General features: G+C 36.7%; 1 protein-coding gene across 1 annotated transcript in view; it reads left to right on the forward strand.

Annotated features, from left to right (window-relative positions):
• RNF8 (ring finger protein 8) overlaps nt 1-17586 on the forward strand; it is a 70158-nt gene that overhangs the window by 50547 nt on the left and 2025 nt on the right. The window lies entirely within an intron of this gene.

Consider the following 17586-nt stretch of genomic DNA (forward strand, 5'->3'; position numbering starts at 1 on the left):
CCGTGGCATGTGGGATCTTCCCGGACCGGGGCACGAAGCCGTGTCCCCTGCATCGGCAGGCGGACTCTCAACCACTGCCCCACCAGGGAAGCCCTAAAACTCTTATAATAAAATATAGGGGAGAATCTCATGACATTGTATTTGGCAATGATTTCTTGGATATGACATCAAAAATATAGGCAACAAAAGAGAAAATAGATAAATGGACATCATCAAAGTTAAAAACTTCAGTTCATCAAAGGACACTGTCAACAGAGTGAAAAGGCAGCCTGTGGAATGGGAGAAATATATGCAAATCATATATCTGATAAAGAATTAATATCTGGAATATATAAAGAACTCCTACAACTCAACAACAAAAAACCCAACCCAATTGGAAAATGGGCAAAGGATTTCAACAGATATTTCTCCAAAGAAGATATACAAATGGCTAATAAGCACATGAAAAGATGTTCAACATCAATAATCATTAGGAAAATACAAATAAATACCATAATGAGATTGCAATATCACTTCATTATCACCCCCATTAAGATGGCTATTATGAAAATAAACAAAACCACTAAAAATCCCCAGAAAATAACAAGTGTTAGTGAGGATGTGGAGAAATTGGAACCCTTGTGCATTGCTAGTGTGGATGTAAAATCATGCAGCTGCTGTGGAAAATAGTATGGCAGTTTCTAAAAATATTAAACATAGAATTACCATATGATCTAGTAATTCCATTTCTGGGTATATACCCAAAAGAATTGAAAGCAGGGACATGAGCAGATACTTGTACACACATTTTCAAAGAAGCCTATTCATGATAGCAAAAGTTGGAAGCAACCTGAGTTGCCCATTGATGGATTAATGGATAATTCCTTCTTTTCTTGACTGTCCTAAAAACCATGAGATTATAACACTGTATTACTATGTGATATATATGATAAAAACTTTGTGAAAAATCTGTGATGTAAAAAACAAGAACCATTATTTCTAGGAAGGCACAGAAAACCATTCAACACCATGTTCAACAATAGTGAGATTCTTGGAAGGATACAATTTTTGAGCTACTGCTGCTATAATCCATATATCTGTCTGAGGATTAAAAGTCATTAAAGGTGATAAAACCAGATAAAGTGTAAAACTTGCCATGTTTTATAACTTAGTATACATATTTCTTGAATATCATTTTACTTAACATACAAATTACTCATTTATCTGTAGGTTCATAAAAACAATTTACTGAAAAACCATATAAAAATTGTGTCAAAAATGTCACTTGGAGCATTAAAATAAATAACAGTAATGTATAATAACCTAATGCTATTAAAACCACATACATATATACATACTTACATTAGGGAGAAGGAAGAGTTCTTACTTATAATAGAATGCCAACCATAAAATTCAGAAGGAATGATGGAGTTAGAAAGCCACCGTTTAGAAGATAATACGGTGAACATTGGTTTAGGCAAGAGTCATCCTCAGATGCTAAAACTAGTTGGTAAAGGTTTGATGAGGAACAGAACATGTATATAGTTTCAAAATACTTATTAATTGCAAAGGGAAAAGTAGTAACTTTACAGGGGAGAAACCTAGACATCCCCTTAAACAGCTGATCAAATTACTACCGCTAGTAATGGTACAGATTGACATCATGCCCCTCCCCTGCAATAAGAGGGGCACAGTAGTGCCGTTTCTGTGCTATCCTTGCCAAAAGTTCATGATTCCAAGTTAATCATGAGGAAACCTTAGATTCCAATTTGGGAGCATTTCACAAAACAACTTTTTAAAAATGTCAAGGTTATGAACTACAGAGACTTAGGAACTGTTCTGGGTTAAAGAGAACTAAAGATACATTCCATAATTTGATGTATGATACTGGATAGGTCCCTAGACCAAAAAAATATTTCCAGCTTATTGAGGTATTATTGACAAATTAAATTGTAAGATATTTAAAGTATACAGTGTAATAATTTGATATATGTATACATTGTGAATAGATCCCCCTTCCCATCAAGTTAATACGTCTGTCACCTCATGTATTTACCCCTTTTTTTGGTGAGAAAATTTAACTTCTACTCTTTTAGCAAATTTTAATTATACTATATAATATTATCAACTATAGTCACCATGTTGTACATCAGATCCCCAGACCTTATTCATCTTATAACCGACAGTTTGTGTACCCTTTTACCAAGCTCTCCCTATATCCTCCACCCCCCATCTCCCAGCCCCTGGCAATCACTTTTCTATTTTCTGTTTCTATGAGATTGACTTTTTCCCCCCCTAAATTCCTCATATAAGTGATACCATACAGTATCTTTCTCTATCCGGCTTTTTTCACTTAGCATAATCCCCTCTAGTTATATCTGTATTGTGGCAAATGATAGGATTTCCTTATTCCTTTGTATATGTATATGTGTGTGTATATCTCTATCTATCTATCTATCTATCTATCTATATCTATATCTATCACATTTTCATTAGCCATTTATCCAAAAAAAATTATTTACTACAAAGGACATTATGGGACAATTGGTGAAATATAAGTAAGGTCTGCAGATTAAAGTAGCATATCAGTGTTAACTTCCTGATTTTGATAATTATACTGTGGTTAAGTAAGAGACTATCCTTATTCTTATGAAACAAACACTTTAGTATTTAGGGATAAAGAGGTATCATGCCTGCAATTTACTTTCGAATGGTTCATAAAAACAGTGTGTTTATATAGAGAGGTAAATGTGTATGTATGTGTGTATAAAATGATAATAGAGAAAACTACATATATATAAAGAGCTGCATATGTGTATAAATAGAAAATTATAAAGTAAACGTGGTAAAATGTTAACAATTGGGGAATCTAGTCCAGGGTATCTGAAAATTCTATGTATTATTCTTGAAACTTTTATTTAAGTCCAAAATTATTTCAAGATAAAAAAATTAGGGGCTTCCCTGGTGGCACAGTGGTTAAGAATCCGCCTGCCAATGCGGGGGACATGGGTTCGAGCCCTGGTCCAGGAAGATGCCACATGCCGTGGAGCAACTAAACCTGTGCGCCACAAGTACTGAGCCTGCACTCTAGAGCTGTGAGCCACAACTACTGAGCCCGTGTGCTGCAACTAACGAAGCCCATGCACCTAGAGCCCACGCTCCGCAACAAGAGAAGCCACCACAATGAGAAGCCTGTGCACCTCAACGAAGAGTAGCCCCTGCTCGCTGCAACTAGAGAAAGCCCACGCACAGCAACAAAGACCCAACGTAGGCAAAAATTTTAAAAAAATAAAGTAAAAAAAAAAATTGTTTGTTTTCTTACTGTTGAATATTGAGAGTTCTTTATATATTGTGGATACAAGTATGTAGTGGGATATCTGATTTGCAAATATTTTCTCTCATCTGTACCTTCTCTTTTCATTTTTTAATAGTATCTTTTACAGAGCAATAGTTTTCAGTTTTGATGCAGTCCAATTTATCAATTTTTTTTATATAGATCATGATTTGGTGTCACATTTATGAACTCTTTGCCTAACCCAAGGTTATGAAAATTTTCTCCTATGTTTTCTTCTAGAAGTTTCATACTTTTAGAGTTTATGTTTAGGTCAATGATCCATTGTGGTTTAATTTTTGTATCAAGGTACAGTTTAGTTGAAGATGATGGTGATAATGACAATTGCATATGGATGCTGAAATGGTGTTCCAGCACCTTATGTTGAAAAGACAATTCTTTCATCACTGAATTGTCTTTGTACTTTTGTCAAAAAGCAATTGACCACATTTGTATGAGTCTGTTTCTAAACTCTACTCTGTTCCATTGATTATGTGTCTATTCCTTTGCCATTATTACAATGCCTTGATCACTGCAGCTTTATAGTAAGTCTTTTTCTTTTAGTAGTAAGTCTTAAACATCAGATAGTATGGACTCTCCAGATTTATTCTTCTTTTTCAAAATTGTTTTTGGTATCCAAGTTCCTTTGCTTTTCCACATAAATTTTAAAATCAGTATGTTTATATCTACAAAAATTCCTTCTGGCATTTTTATTGGAATTGCACAAAGTTGATAGATCATTTAAGACTAATTGAAATCTTAACTATATTGAATCATCCAATCCATAAATGTGGTATTTCTCTCTCTATAGGTCTTTGATTTATTTCATCATAATCTTGTAGGGTTTTTTAGCAGATACATTCTGAACAAGTTTTTTAGACCATTTCATTTTCTTGACACTTTTGTAAATGGTATTTAAAAAAATTTGATATCCAATTGTTAATTGCTAATATATAGAAATATCCACTTTTGTCTGTTGACCTTGAATTCTGCAAACTTTCAAAACTCACTTATTAACTCTAGGAACTTTTTGTGTAGATTCTTTGGGATTTTCTATGTAGACTTCATGTCGTGTGTAGAAGATCCTCTTCTTTCTTCCTTTCCAATCATATGTCTTTTATCCCCCTGCCTTATTGCACTGGCTAGGACTTCCAGTAGGATTTGATTGAGCGGTGAAAGTGTTTATCCTTGCTTTGCTCCTGATCTTTTTACCAACTCCTAGCTCACACTGTCGCCACATGACAGGCCAATAAATCAAGAGACGAGGTGTTGGGGCAAGGAATAGCAACTTTATTTGGAAAGCCAGCAGACCGAGAAGATGGTGGACTAGTGTTCCAAAGAACCATCTAACCTGAGTTAGAATTCAGGCTTGTTTTATACGAAAAGAAGAGGGGGTGTGGCTGGTTGTTGAAAACTTCTTGGTGCCAGCCAGACGCAGAGAGGATGTGATAATCCTTTGTTCTTGTAGTTATCCATGTAGGGTCTGGTCAATGATGTTCCTGTAAACCTCCAACAAGACAATGTTATTCTCTATTCTGCAACTTTTTATATGTGAATGAAAATTGTTATACCTTTAAAGGTCAAGCCTGGGAGGCAGAGTCTTGAGAAAGGGCTATTATGTATATTTCAGGCTATAGGCTGCATTCCTCTGCAGATGTGCAGAGCAGGCAACAGAGCACAAAGGTTAGAGCTAAAGGAATATATCCAATGTAGAGGCAGGTTTGTTCTTCAGGTTTGTTGCAATCTCAGTGGGAAAGCATTCAGACTTTCACCATTATGTAGGATTTTATACATGTATGTATGTATATATAAACATACTAATTGTAATAATTAATACATGAGTATATATACCCTTCCCTTTTATCACTAGTTTTTAATCATAAATGGGCATTGAATTTTGTGAAATGCTTTTTCTGCTTCAATTAATGTGATTATGAAGTTTGATTTTTATGTCTGTTAGTGAAATGCTTTTTCTGCTTCAATAATGTGATTCTGAAGTTTGATTTTTATGTCTGTTAATAGGAATTACATTGATATTTTAATATTTAACCAGTCTTGCATTCCTGGGATAAACACTACTTGTCCAAGGTGTAGAATTCTTTTCATACATTGCTAGATTTGATTCACTAGTATTTTGTCTAGGACTTTTGTTTCTAATGTTCATGAGGGATGTTGGACTGCAATTTTCTTTTCTTTTCCTTTCCTTTCTTTTCTTTTCTTTCTTTCACCCGTGCCATGTGGCTTGCGGGATCTTAGTTCCCCAACCAGGGATCAAACCTGCACCCTGGCCAGTGAGAGGGTGGAGTCCTAACCACTGGACTGCCAGAGAACTCCCCAATTTTCTTCTATTGACCTTTTCTGGTTTTGGTATCAGAATAATGCTGGCCTCATATAACACTTTGGAAAATGTCCCTTTCTCTTTTATTTTCTGGAAGATATTGTGTAGAATTGGTATAATTTCTTCTTTATATGTTTGTAGAATTCTACAGTGAAGCCATCTGACCCTCAATTTTTTTGAAGTTTTTTTAAAAAATTAAAACTATGAAGTCAATTTAAAAAAACAGATATAGAACTATTCAGGTAATTTATTTCTTCCTGGGTGAGTTTTGGTATTTTGTAGTTTTTAAGGAATTGGTTCATATCAATTGGTCCATTTATATGTATAGAGATGTTCTCAGTATTTCCTTGTATCTTTCTAATGTTTGCAGCATCTATAAAGATACTCCCCATTTCATCCTGAAATTGGTCATTTGTATCCCCTTTTTTTTCTCTGGATGGCAAGAAGTTTATTAATTTTACTTACTTTTTCAAAGAACCAGCTTTTGTTTTCTTTATTTTTCTGTTTTGAATTTCATTGGTTTTTGCTTTCATTTTTACTACTTCCTTCATCTGCTTACTTTGAATTTATTTGCTCTTCCTTGTCTAGTTTCTTAAGGTGGAAACTTTGATTGTTGAATTATGACCTTTCTTCTTTTCTGATAGAATCATTTAATACAATAACATTTACTTCTAAGCATGATTTAGCTGCATTCTGCAATTTTTGATATGTTGTACTTTTATTTTCATTTTCTTAAAAATATTCTGTAATTTCCTTTGAGATTTCTTTTTGACCCATGGATTATTTAGAATAATTTCCAAATATTGGAGATGTTTTAGGTATCTTTCTGTTACTGATTTCTACTTTAATGCTATACAGAGAACTTACTTTGTTTGATTTCAATTATTTTAAATTTGTTAAGGTTGTTTTATGATCCAGGATATAGTCTATCTTGGTACACATGTGTACTTGAATGTGTATTCTGCTGTTGTTGGGTGAAGTGTTCTGTATGTGTCAATTAGATCCAGTTGACCAGTGATGTTGTTTGTTTTTCTATATCCTTGATGATTTCTGTCTCCTGTTCTATTGATTACTGAGAGATGAGGGTTGAACTCTTAAACCATAATTTTGGGGTTGTCCATTTTTCCTTTAATTTCTATCAGTCTTCACTTTTATTTCGAAGCTCTGTTGTTAACATACATATTTAAGGTTGTTATGTCTTCTTGATGAGTTTACTCTTTTATCATTATTGTGTCCCTCTTTCTCCCTGATAGTTTTTCCTTACTCTGAAGTCTACTTTGACTGATAATACTGTAGATTTTTAAGCTTTCTTTTGATCAGTTTTCTTGGTATATAATTTAAAAAATCCTTTTAATTTTAACTGACCCTTGTATTTAGTGGAGTTGTACAGGCAGCATATAGTTAGTTCTTGATTTTTGTAGTCTTCTATGACAGTCTCTTTTAATTGGTCTACTTAGACCATTGACATTTAATACAGTTATTGACGTGTTTGGATTTAGGTCTGCCATTTTATTAATTTTGTTTATTCTCTGTTTTTCATACTTCTGTTTCTCCTTTCCTGCCTTCTTTTGGATTATTTGAAATTTTAAAATATTCCATTTTAATTGGTATAGTGAGTTTTTTACTATATCTCTTTGTATATTTTTAAAATTCATATTATTAATTTTTAAAGTAGTAAATAAAAATACATCTTCTTAAGTTACCTCTGACTTGTTTTTCTGATTAGGAGACAGGGATGAGTGTGGCAGGGAATATAAGACAGAGAATTCTGAATGTAATTTCTTTACTGTTTTCATTTGCCTACTCCCAAAATGAATTTGAAGCAGCCTTTACTGGGTGTTATATATTTCTTTGTGTGGATTCAATTTACTGTCTGGTGTCCTTTCTTTCAGCTTGAAGGATTCCTTTCAGTAGCCTGTAAGGCAGTTCTCATAATGACAAATAATCTGATTTTGTTTATCTGGGAATGTCTTTTTTTTAGACTTTTTTTTTTGAATGTGGACCATTTTTAAAGTCTTTATTGACTTCGTTACAATATTTCTTCTGTTTTATGTTTTTTTTTTGGTTTTTTGGCCACAAGGCATGTGGGATCTTAGCTCCCCAGCCAGGGATCAAACCCGCACCCCCTGGATTGGAAGGTGAAGTCTTAGCCACTGGACTGCCTGGGAAGCCCCTATCTGGGAATGTCTTAATTTTTCCTTTATGACCCTCCTACCCCCACACAGTGACTTTTTTTTGTTTTTTGCAGGATAGTTTTGCTGGGTATAGAATTCTTAGTTGATGGTCTTTGTCTTTCAGCAATTTGAATATGTCATTCTAGTGCCTTCTGGCCTCCATGACTTCTGATGAGAAGTCAGGTGTTAAACTTGAGGATCCCCTATTACTCCATTTAACCTTAATCACCTCCTAAAAGCCCCATCTCCAAATAAGTATCATTGAGAGTTAGGACTTCAACATATGAATTTTGTGGGGGACACAATTCTTCCCATTACAAGCCTCAGTAGTGAAATTTTCATATCAGTTACTGTATTTTTCAACTCCAGAATTTCTATTTGGTTCCCTTAAAAAAAAAAATTTCTTTATTGATGTTTTCTATTTGGCGAGACATTGTCCTCATACTTTCTTTTAATTCTTCAAACATGGTTTCCTTTGATTCTTTGAACATATTATAATAGCTGATTTAAAGTCACTGTCTACTAGGTTCCACTTCTGGGCTTTATCAGGTATGGTTTCTATTGACTGCTTCCCCCCACCCCGCTGTGTTTGGGTCATACTTTACCATTTCCTTGTGTATTGAAACTGAATATTTAAAATAATGTGGCAACTCTGGATATAAGACACCCACCCCCTTCCCCAGTTTGTTTTTGTTGCTGTTTTTCAGTGATTTTCCTGAACTAATTCTATATAGTCTGTGTTTTTTGTCATGCATGGCCACTGAAGTCTCTGCTTGGTTAGCTTAATGGTCAGCTAATGACTGGACAGATTTCCTTAAATGCTTGAAGCCAATAAATCTCCTAGCCTTTGTTGGGATGTGGCTTCAATGAACTAATAGGCAGTTTACAAATCTGCCTTAGCCTTCACCCCCTGCTTGTATAGAGCCTCACCATCAGTCAGAGGTGAGAGATTAGGGCATTCTCAGGTCTTTCCTGGGCATTTGCACAGCCCTGCACATTCATGTGGCCTTCTAGATACCCAGGAATATTCTGGGGCTTTTCAGAGATCTCTATGGGCAACTCATTTCCAGATATTCCTTTTAAGGTTTTTGTTATCTCCATCTGGTAATGATGCTTCAGGCAGCTGCTATGTTAAACAATTGCCACTGATTATTTTTGATAATGCCTTGCAAATAGAACTGTTTGCACAGAGTGACCTCTGAGTCAGGTAAAATAAGACAAGCCATGAGAATGGAGACTTTCAGCAAGCTGCCAGATAGGTCAAATAGTGACAATTCTCTGGGGATAGGGCTTTTGGGGAGCTCCAAACCTGTTTTATTCTCTTCAGTGGCTTCTAGGTTGCTGGTTTTCACAGCCACCATAGTTACAAGGCTGGTTTTCAAGTCTACCATGGAGCTGGCAATAAGGAGATAGGATTGGGGCAAGTTAAAATGCCACAAAGTGCATTGTTCTTACTGAAACAATTTTTTTTTTTTTTTTTTTTTTTTTTTTTTGCAGTACGCGGGCCTCTCACTGTTGTGGCCTCTCCCGTTGCAGAGCACAGGCTCCGGACACACAGGCTCCGGACGCACAGGCTCAGCAGCCATGGCTCACAGGCCTAGCCACTCCGCGGCATGTGGGATCTTCCCGGACCGGGGAACGAACCCGTGTCCCCTGCATCGGCAGGCGGACTCTCAACCACTGCACCACCAGGGAAGCCCTGAAACAATTTTTATTGAAGAAACACTCCTTGGATTTTTGCAAGTCTTTGGTTAATTTCCAGAGTTCTGAAAAAGTTGATTTTGACAAATTCGCCTGTGTTTTCATTGCTTTTATGAAGGACTGTATTTTCAGAGGTCCTTACTATGCCACTTCAGAAGTTGGAATTCCTGAATCTTTTTTTAAGAAGTTCTAGGAATTATAATATACATACTTAACTTTTCACAGTCTATTTAGAATCAATATTTTACAATTTTCGTGGAATATAGAAACCTTATCACTGTATAGGTCTTTTTGCCCCCCCCATTTATGTTATAGTTGTCATAAATAGTATGTTTATATACATTGAAAGCGCCATCAGACAATGTTATATTTTTTGCTTTCAACTCTCATGTAAACTTTAAAGAACTTAAAAGAAGAAAAACAGTCTATTATATTTACCTAGATATTTTCCATTTTTATTGTTCTTCCTTCATTCCTGAGATTTCTGATGTGAAATCTACAGTTGTTCTAATTGTTGTTCTCCTATATGTGATACATGGTTTTTCTCTGTTTTCAAGATATTGTCTTTGCTTTTAGTTTTCAGCAGTGTGATTATGACAGGTGTGGGAATATATTTCTTTGAGTCTTTCCTGTTTAGAGAGTTCTAGGCATCTGAAATCTGTAAGTTTATGTCTTTTGCCATCTTTTGGAAGTTTTCAGTCATTATTTCTTAAAATATTTTTTCTGCACCAAGTATTTTTTCTTTCTTCTTTCATTCTGGGACTCTGATGACACGATTGTTAGACATTTTGGTATTTCTCCACAGGCCACTGAAGCTCTGTTCAATTTTTTCCCTCATTTTTTCTCTTTGTTGTTCAGATTGGAGTTTCCATTGATTTATCTTCAGTTTCAGTGATTCTCCCTCTGCCATCTCCATTCTGCTATTGATCCAATCTAGTGAAATTTTTGTTTTTCTTACCATATTTTTCAATTCTAAAATTCCCATTTGGTTATTTTTTAATCTTTTCTTTCTCTGGTGAGACTTACTATCTTTCTATTCATGTTAAGAGTCTTCAGGCCTGCTATTAGATCGTGATTATAATAGCTGTTTTTTTCAATTGTGGTAAAAAAACATATAACACAAAATTTACCATCTTAATAATTTTATTTTTATTTATTAATTTAGGCTGCGTTGGGTCTTTGTTACTGCACGTGGGCTTTCTCTAGTTGTGGTGAGCAGGGGCTACTCTTCGTTGCGGTATGTGGGCTTCTCATTGTGGTGGCTTCTCTTGTGGAGCGTGGGCTCTAGGCACGTGGGCTTCAGTAGTTGCAGCATGCAGGCTCAGTAGTTGCGTTGCCTGGGCTCTAGGGCACGCGGGCTTCAGTAGTTGTGCGCGGGCTTGGTAGTTGTGGCTTGCGGGCTCTAGAACACAGGCTCAGTAGTTGTGGTGCATGGGCTTAGTTGCTCCACAGCATGTGGGATCTTCCTGGACCAGGGATCAAACTCGTGTCTCCCGCATTAGCAGGCAGATTCTTAACCACTGCACCACCAGGGAAGTCCACCATCTTAATAAATTTAAAGTGGATAGTTCAGTAGTGTTAATTATAGTCATATTGTTGTGCAACAGATCTTTAGAAGTTTTTCATATTACAAAACTGAAACTCTTTACCCATTGAACAACAGCTTCCCATTTCTTCCTTTCACCAGTCCTTGGCAATTCTACTTTCTGTTTCTATGTGTTTGACTACTTTAGATACTTTAGGTACCTCACATAAGTGGAATCATACAGTATTTGTCTTTTTGTGACTGGCTTATTTCACTTAGCATAATGCCCTCAAAGTTTATCTGTGTTATAGCATGTGATAGAAGTTCCTCCTTTTTAAAGGTTGAATAATATTCTATTGTATGCATATACTACATTTTGTATATTCACTTATCCTTCGATGGACACTTGGGTTACTTCTACCTCTTAGCTGTTGTAAATGATGCTTAGGGAACATGGGTATGCAAATAGCCCTTTGAGACCCTTCTTTCAGTTCTTTTGGATATATACTCAGAAGGAGAGTTGCTGAATCATATGGTAATTCTATTTTTATTTTTTGAGGAAACTCCGTACTGTTTTCCATAGTGGCTGCACCGTTTGACATTCCCCCCAACAGTGTACCAGTATTCCAATTTCTCCACATCCTCTCAACACTTGTTATTTTTTATTTTTGTTTTTTTGATAGTGGTCGTCCTAATGAGTGTGAGGTGGTAACTCATTGTACTTTGGATTTGCATTTCTATAATGATTTGTGATGTTGAGCATATTTTCATATGGTTGTTGGCCATTTCTTTACTTCTTTGGAGAAATGTCTATTCAACTCTTTTGCCCATTTTTAAATTGGGCTATTTGTTTTTATTGTTGTTATTGTATAATATCTGTTTAAAAAAACCCTTTGTCTTGGAGGATACAAGATAATATACAAAAGTCAATCACTTTCATATATACCAAAAATGAACAAGTGGAATTTGAAATAAAAAATGCAATACTATTCATGTTAGCATTCCCCAAAATGAAACACCTGGGTATAAATCTAACAAAATACATACAAGGGACTTCCCTGGTGGTCCAGTGGGTAAGACTCTGCGCTTCCATTACAGGGGGCATGGGTTTGATCCCTGGTTGGGGAACTAAGATCCTGCATGCCACACAGTGCAGCCCTCCCCCCAAAAAAAAACAAACAAAAAAACCTAAACAAAAAAAAAAATATATACAAGATCTATATGAGGAAAACTGTAAAACTCTGGTGAATTAAATCAAAGAAATAAAATGGAGAGATATTCCATGTTCATGGATAGGGAATTCTCAGTATTGTCAAGATGTCAGTTCTTCCCAACTTGATCTATAGATTCAGTGCAATCCCAATCAAAATCCAGCAAGTTATTTTGTGGGTATTGACAAATTGATTCTAAAGTTTATGTGGAAAGCGGGAATAGAGAGAATGTACCTCAACATAATAAAGGCCATATATGACAAACCTACAGCTAACATTATACTCAATGGTGAAAAGCTGAAAGCATTTCCTAAAAGATGAGGAACAAGACAAGGATGCCCACTCTTGCCACTTCTATTCAACGTAGTTTTGCAAGTTCTAGCCATGGCAATCAGAAGAAAAAGAAATAAAAGGGATCCAAATAGGGAAAGAAGAAGTAAAACTGTCACTGTTTGCAGATGCCATGATACTATACATAGAAAATCCTAAAGATGCTACCAGAAAACTACTAGAGCTCATCAATGAACTCGGTAAAGTTGCAGGATACAAAATTGATACACAAATCTCTTACACTTCTATACACTAACAATGAAAGATAAGAAAGAGAAATTAAAGAAACAATCCCATTTACCACTGCATCAAAAAGAATAAAATACCTAGGAATAAACCTACCTAGGGAGACAAAAGACCTGTACCCTGAAAACTATAAGATGCTTATGAAAGAAATCAAAGATGACACAAACAGATGGAAAAATATACCATGTTCTTGGATGAAAGAATCAATATTGTCAAAATGACTCTACCACTCCAGGCAATCTACAGATTCAATGCAAGCCCTATCAAATTACCAATGGCGTTTTTCACAGAACCAGAGCAAAAAATCTTAAAATTTGTTTGGAGACACAAAAGACCCCGAAGCAATCAGGGTCTTTTGCCAAAGCAATCTTGAGAAAGAAAAACGGAGCTGGAGGAATTAGGCTCCCTGACTTCAGACTGTACAGAAAGTCCGCTACACATGAACCTTCAAGTTGTGAACTTTCAAAGATATAAACGTGTGTTCGCATGTCCAATCACGTAAGTTAGTTCATGTGTCTAGCATACATTGTCACACGTGTGCATCCTCTACAAGTGGTTGTACAGTACTGTATAGAGTACAGTAGTACAGTATCTTTATTTCAAGCCCAGGATGTCCAGAAGCAAGTGTAAAAGCAGTGGTATATAGCTGATTGTGTTAGTTGGGTACCTAGGCTAACTTTGTTGGACTTACGAACAAACTGGACTTACGAACATGCTCTCAGAACAGAACTCGTTCATATGTAGGGGACTTACTGTACTACAAAGCTACAGTCATCAAAACAGTATGGTACTGGCACAAAAACAGAAATATAGATCAGTGGAACAGGATAGAAAGCCCAGAAATAAACCCACCCACCTATGGTTAATTAATGTACGACAAAGGAGGCAAGACTATACAATGGAGGAAAGACAGTATCTTCAATAAATGGTGCTGGGAAAACTGGTCAGCTACATGTAAAAAAGTTAAATTAGAACATTCTTTAACACCATACACAAAAATAAACTCAAAATGGATTAAAGACCTAAATGTAAGACCAGATACTATAAAACTCTTAGAGGAAAACATAGGCAGAACACTCTTTGACATAAATAGCAACATAAGTGCCATAATGACATAAATATGACATAAATATCTTAATGACATAAATATGACATAAATATCTTTTTTGAGCCGTCTCCTAGAGTAACGGAAATAACAAAAATAACAAAAAACAAAAATAAACAAATGGGACCTAAGTAAATGCAAAAGCTTTTGCACAGCAAAGGAAACCATTGACAAAATTAAAAAACAACCCAGAGAATGGGAGAAGATATTTGCAAATGATGCGACTGACAAGGGATTAGTCTCCAAAATTTGCAAACAGCTCATGCAGCTCAATATCAAAAAACCAAACAACCCAATCAAAAAATGGGCAGAACACCTACGTAGACATTTCTCCAAAGAAGACATACAGATGGCCAAGAAGCACATGAAAGATGCTCAACATCACTAATTATTAGAGAAATGCAAATCAAAACTACAATGAGATATCACCCCACACCAGTCAGAATGGCCATGAAAAAAAATCTACAAATAATAAATGCTGGAGAGGGTGTGGAGAAAGGGGAACCCTCCTGCACTGTTGGTGGGAATGTAAATTGGTACAGCCACTATGGAGAACAGTATGGAGGTACCTTAAAAAACTAAAAATAGAGCTACCATATGATCCAGCAATCCCACTCCTGGGCGTATATCTGTAGAAAAACATGGTTCAAAAAGATACATCCGGGGCTTCCCTGGTGGCTCAGTGGTTGAGAGTCCGCCTGCCGATGCAGGGGACATGGGTTCGTGCCCCGGTCCGCGAAGATCCCACATGTCGCGGAGCGGCTGGGCCCATGAGCCATGGCCGCTGAGCCTCCGCGTATAGAGCCTTAAAAAAAAAAAAAAAAAAAAAAGATACATCCAACCCAGTGTTCATTGCAGTGCTGTTTACAATAGCCAAGACAGGGAAACATCCTAAATGTCCATCGACAGATGAATGGATAAAGAAGATGTGGTACATATATATAATAGAATTTTACTCAGCCATTAAAAAGAATGAAATAGTGCTATTTGCAGCAACATGGGTGGGCCTGGAGATTATCAAACTAAGTGAAGTAAGTCAGACAGAGAAAGACAAATATAATATGATATCACTTATATGTGGAATCTAAAAAAAATGATACAAATGAACTTATTTACAAAACAGAAAAACAGACTCACAGACTTAGAGAATGAATGTATGGTTACTGGGGGGAAGGGTTGGGGGGAGCGATAGAGTGGGATTTTGGGATTGGCATGTACACACTTCTGTATTTAAAATAACCAACAAGGACCTACTGTATAGCACAAGGAACTCTGCTTGATATTCTGTAAAAACATAAATGAGAAAAGAATTTGAAAAAGAATAGATACATGTATATGGGAAAAAAATGTAGTTGAATGCACAACAATGTGAATGCACTTAATACCATTGAATTGTACACTTAAAATGATGAAAATGGAAAATTTTGTGTATATTTTACCCCTATAAAAAAAAACAAAAATATATTTGCAATAATATAAAAAAAAAAAAATTCTCTGTGGATAGGCAAAAGATCCAGAATAGCCAACACATTACTGAAGAAGAACAAAGTTGGAGGACTGACATTACTGACTTACTATAAGGCCATAGTGATCAAGATATAGCAAAAGAACAGACAAATAGATTAATGGGCAAAATATAGAGCCCAGAAATAGACCTGCATATATATATAGCCAACTGATCTTTGACAAAGGAAAAATGGCAGTACAATGGAGCAAAGATAGTCTTTTAAAAAATGGTACTAGAGAGAGAAAAAAAAATAATACCAGAACAACTGGGCATTCACTCTTAAAACTCTTAGAACTTAATAATAAGATAACAAGGGACTTCCCTGGTGGTCCAGTGGTTAAGAATCCATCTTGCAATGCAAGGGATGCCGGTTCAATCCCTGGTCAGGGAACTAAGATCCCACATGCTGTGGGGCAACTAAGCCAGCGTGCCGCAACTAGAGAGCCCGAGTGCCGCAACTACAGAGCCCATGCGCTCTGGAGCCCTCGCACCACAATGAAAGTCCCCGTGTGCCACAACTAAGACCCGACGCAGCCAAAAAAAAAAATAATAATAAGATAACAAACAACCTAATTAAAAAATGGGACAAAGACCTTAACAAACCTCACCAAAGATACACACATAATAAATAAGTATATGAAAAGATGTTCCACATCATAGGTCATCAGGGAAATACAAATTAGAACAAGATACCACTACATGCATACTAGAGTGGCCAAAATTTGGAATATTGACAACCCTAAGTGCTGATGTGGATGTGGAAAAGTGGGAACTCTCATACATTGCTGGTGGGAATGCAAAATGATACAGCCACTTTGGAAGACAGTTTGGCAGTTTCTTGTAAAACTAAACATACTTTTAACATATGATCCAGTAATTGTGCCCCTTGGTATTTACCCAAATGTATTGAAAAATTATGTCCACAGAAAAACCTGCATATGAATGTTTATAGAAACTTTATTTGTAATGTCCAAAATTTGGAAGTAACCAAGATGTCCTTCAGTATGTGAATGGATAAATAAACTGGGATACATCCAGACAATGGAATATTATTCAGTGTTAAAAAGAAATAAGCTGGGACTTCCCTGGTGGCGCAGTGGTTAGGAATCTGTCTGCCAATGCAGGGGACACAGGTTTGATCCCTGGTCCAGGAAGATCCCACATGCTGTGGAGCAACTAAGCCCATGCGCCACAACTACTGAGCCTGCATTCTAGAGCCCATGAGCCACAACTACTGAAGTCCGTGCACCTAGAGCCCATGCTCCGCAACAAGAGAAGCCACTGCAATAAGAAGCCCATGCACCACAATGAAGAGTAGCCCCCCGCTCGCCACAACTAGAGAAAGCCTATGTGCAGCAAAGACCCAACGCAGCCAAAAATAAATAAATAAGCTATCAAGCTATGAAAAGACATGGAGGAACCTTAAGTGAATCAAAGAAACAAAGCAAAAACCATGCGATTTCCTCCAGTTTCTCTGATCTATAGGGACTTATTTCTTGCTTCTGGGATAAGAAATAGATGGTTTCTTGGAGCCCTTTCCATCTGCACCCCTTGCACGTTCCAGGTTTCAGGCTGCCTTTCAGTCTTGGCCAGGAGATACCAGAGGGGGAACAACTGGGAAACTCACCCTGACTTGGTGGTTCTTTGACTTCTGTTTTTCCTTCCTCAAGAATTCTGCTGGGCTTCCCTGGTGGCACAGTGGTTAAGAATCCACCTGCCAATGTAGGGGACATGGGTTCGAGCCCTGGTCTGGGAAGATCCCACATGCCGCGGAGCAGCTGGGCCTGTTGTGCCACAACTACTGAGCCTGCGCTCTAGAGCCCGAGAACCACAACTACTGAGCCCACATGCCACAGCTACTGAAGCCTGCACGCCTAGAGCCCGTGCTCAGCAACAAGAGAAGCCACCGCAATGAGAAGCCCGTGCACTGCAACAAAGAGTAGACCCCACTCACCACAACTAGAGAAAGCCTGCGCGCAGCAACAAAGACCCAACGCAGCCAAGAATAAATAAATAAAATAAATAAATTTATTTAAAAAAAGAATTCTGCTACCATTTACTTTTCATAATCTTCAGATAGGTGTTGCATGCATTCTGCCTAGGTTATAAATTGCATTCAGTGGAAGAAATGGGATGGAA

The sequence above is a fragment of the Aethalodelphis obliquidens genome, unplaced genomic scaffold (genome assembly GCF_003676395.1).
Source record: "Aethalodelphis obliquidens isolate GAN/ISIS:26980383/991018 unplaced genomic scaffold, ASM367639v1 scaffold31, whole genome shotgun sequence".
In the NCBI taxonomy this organism is placed as follows: Eukaryota; Metazoa; Chordata; class Mammalia; order Artiodactyla; family Delphinidae; genus Aethalodelphis; species Aethalodelphis obliquidens.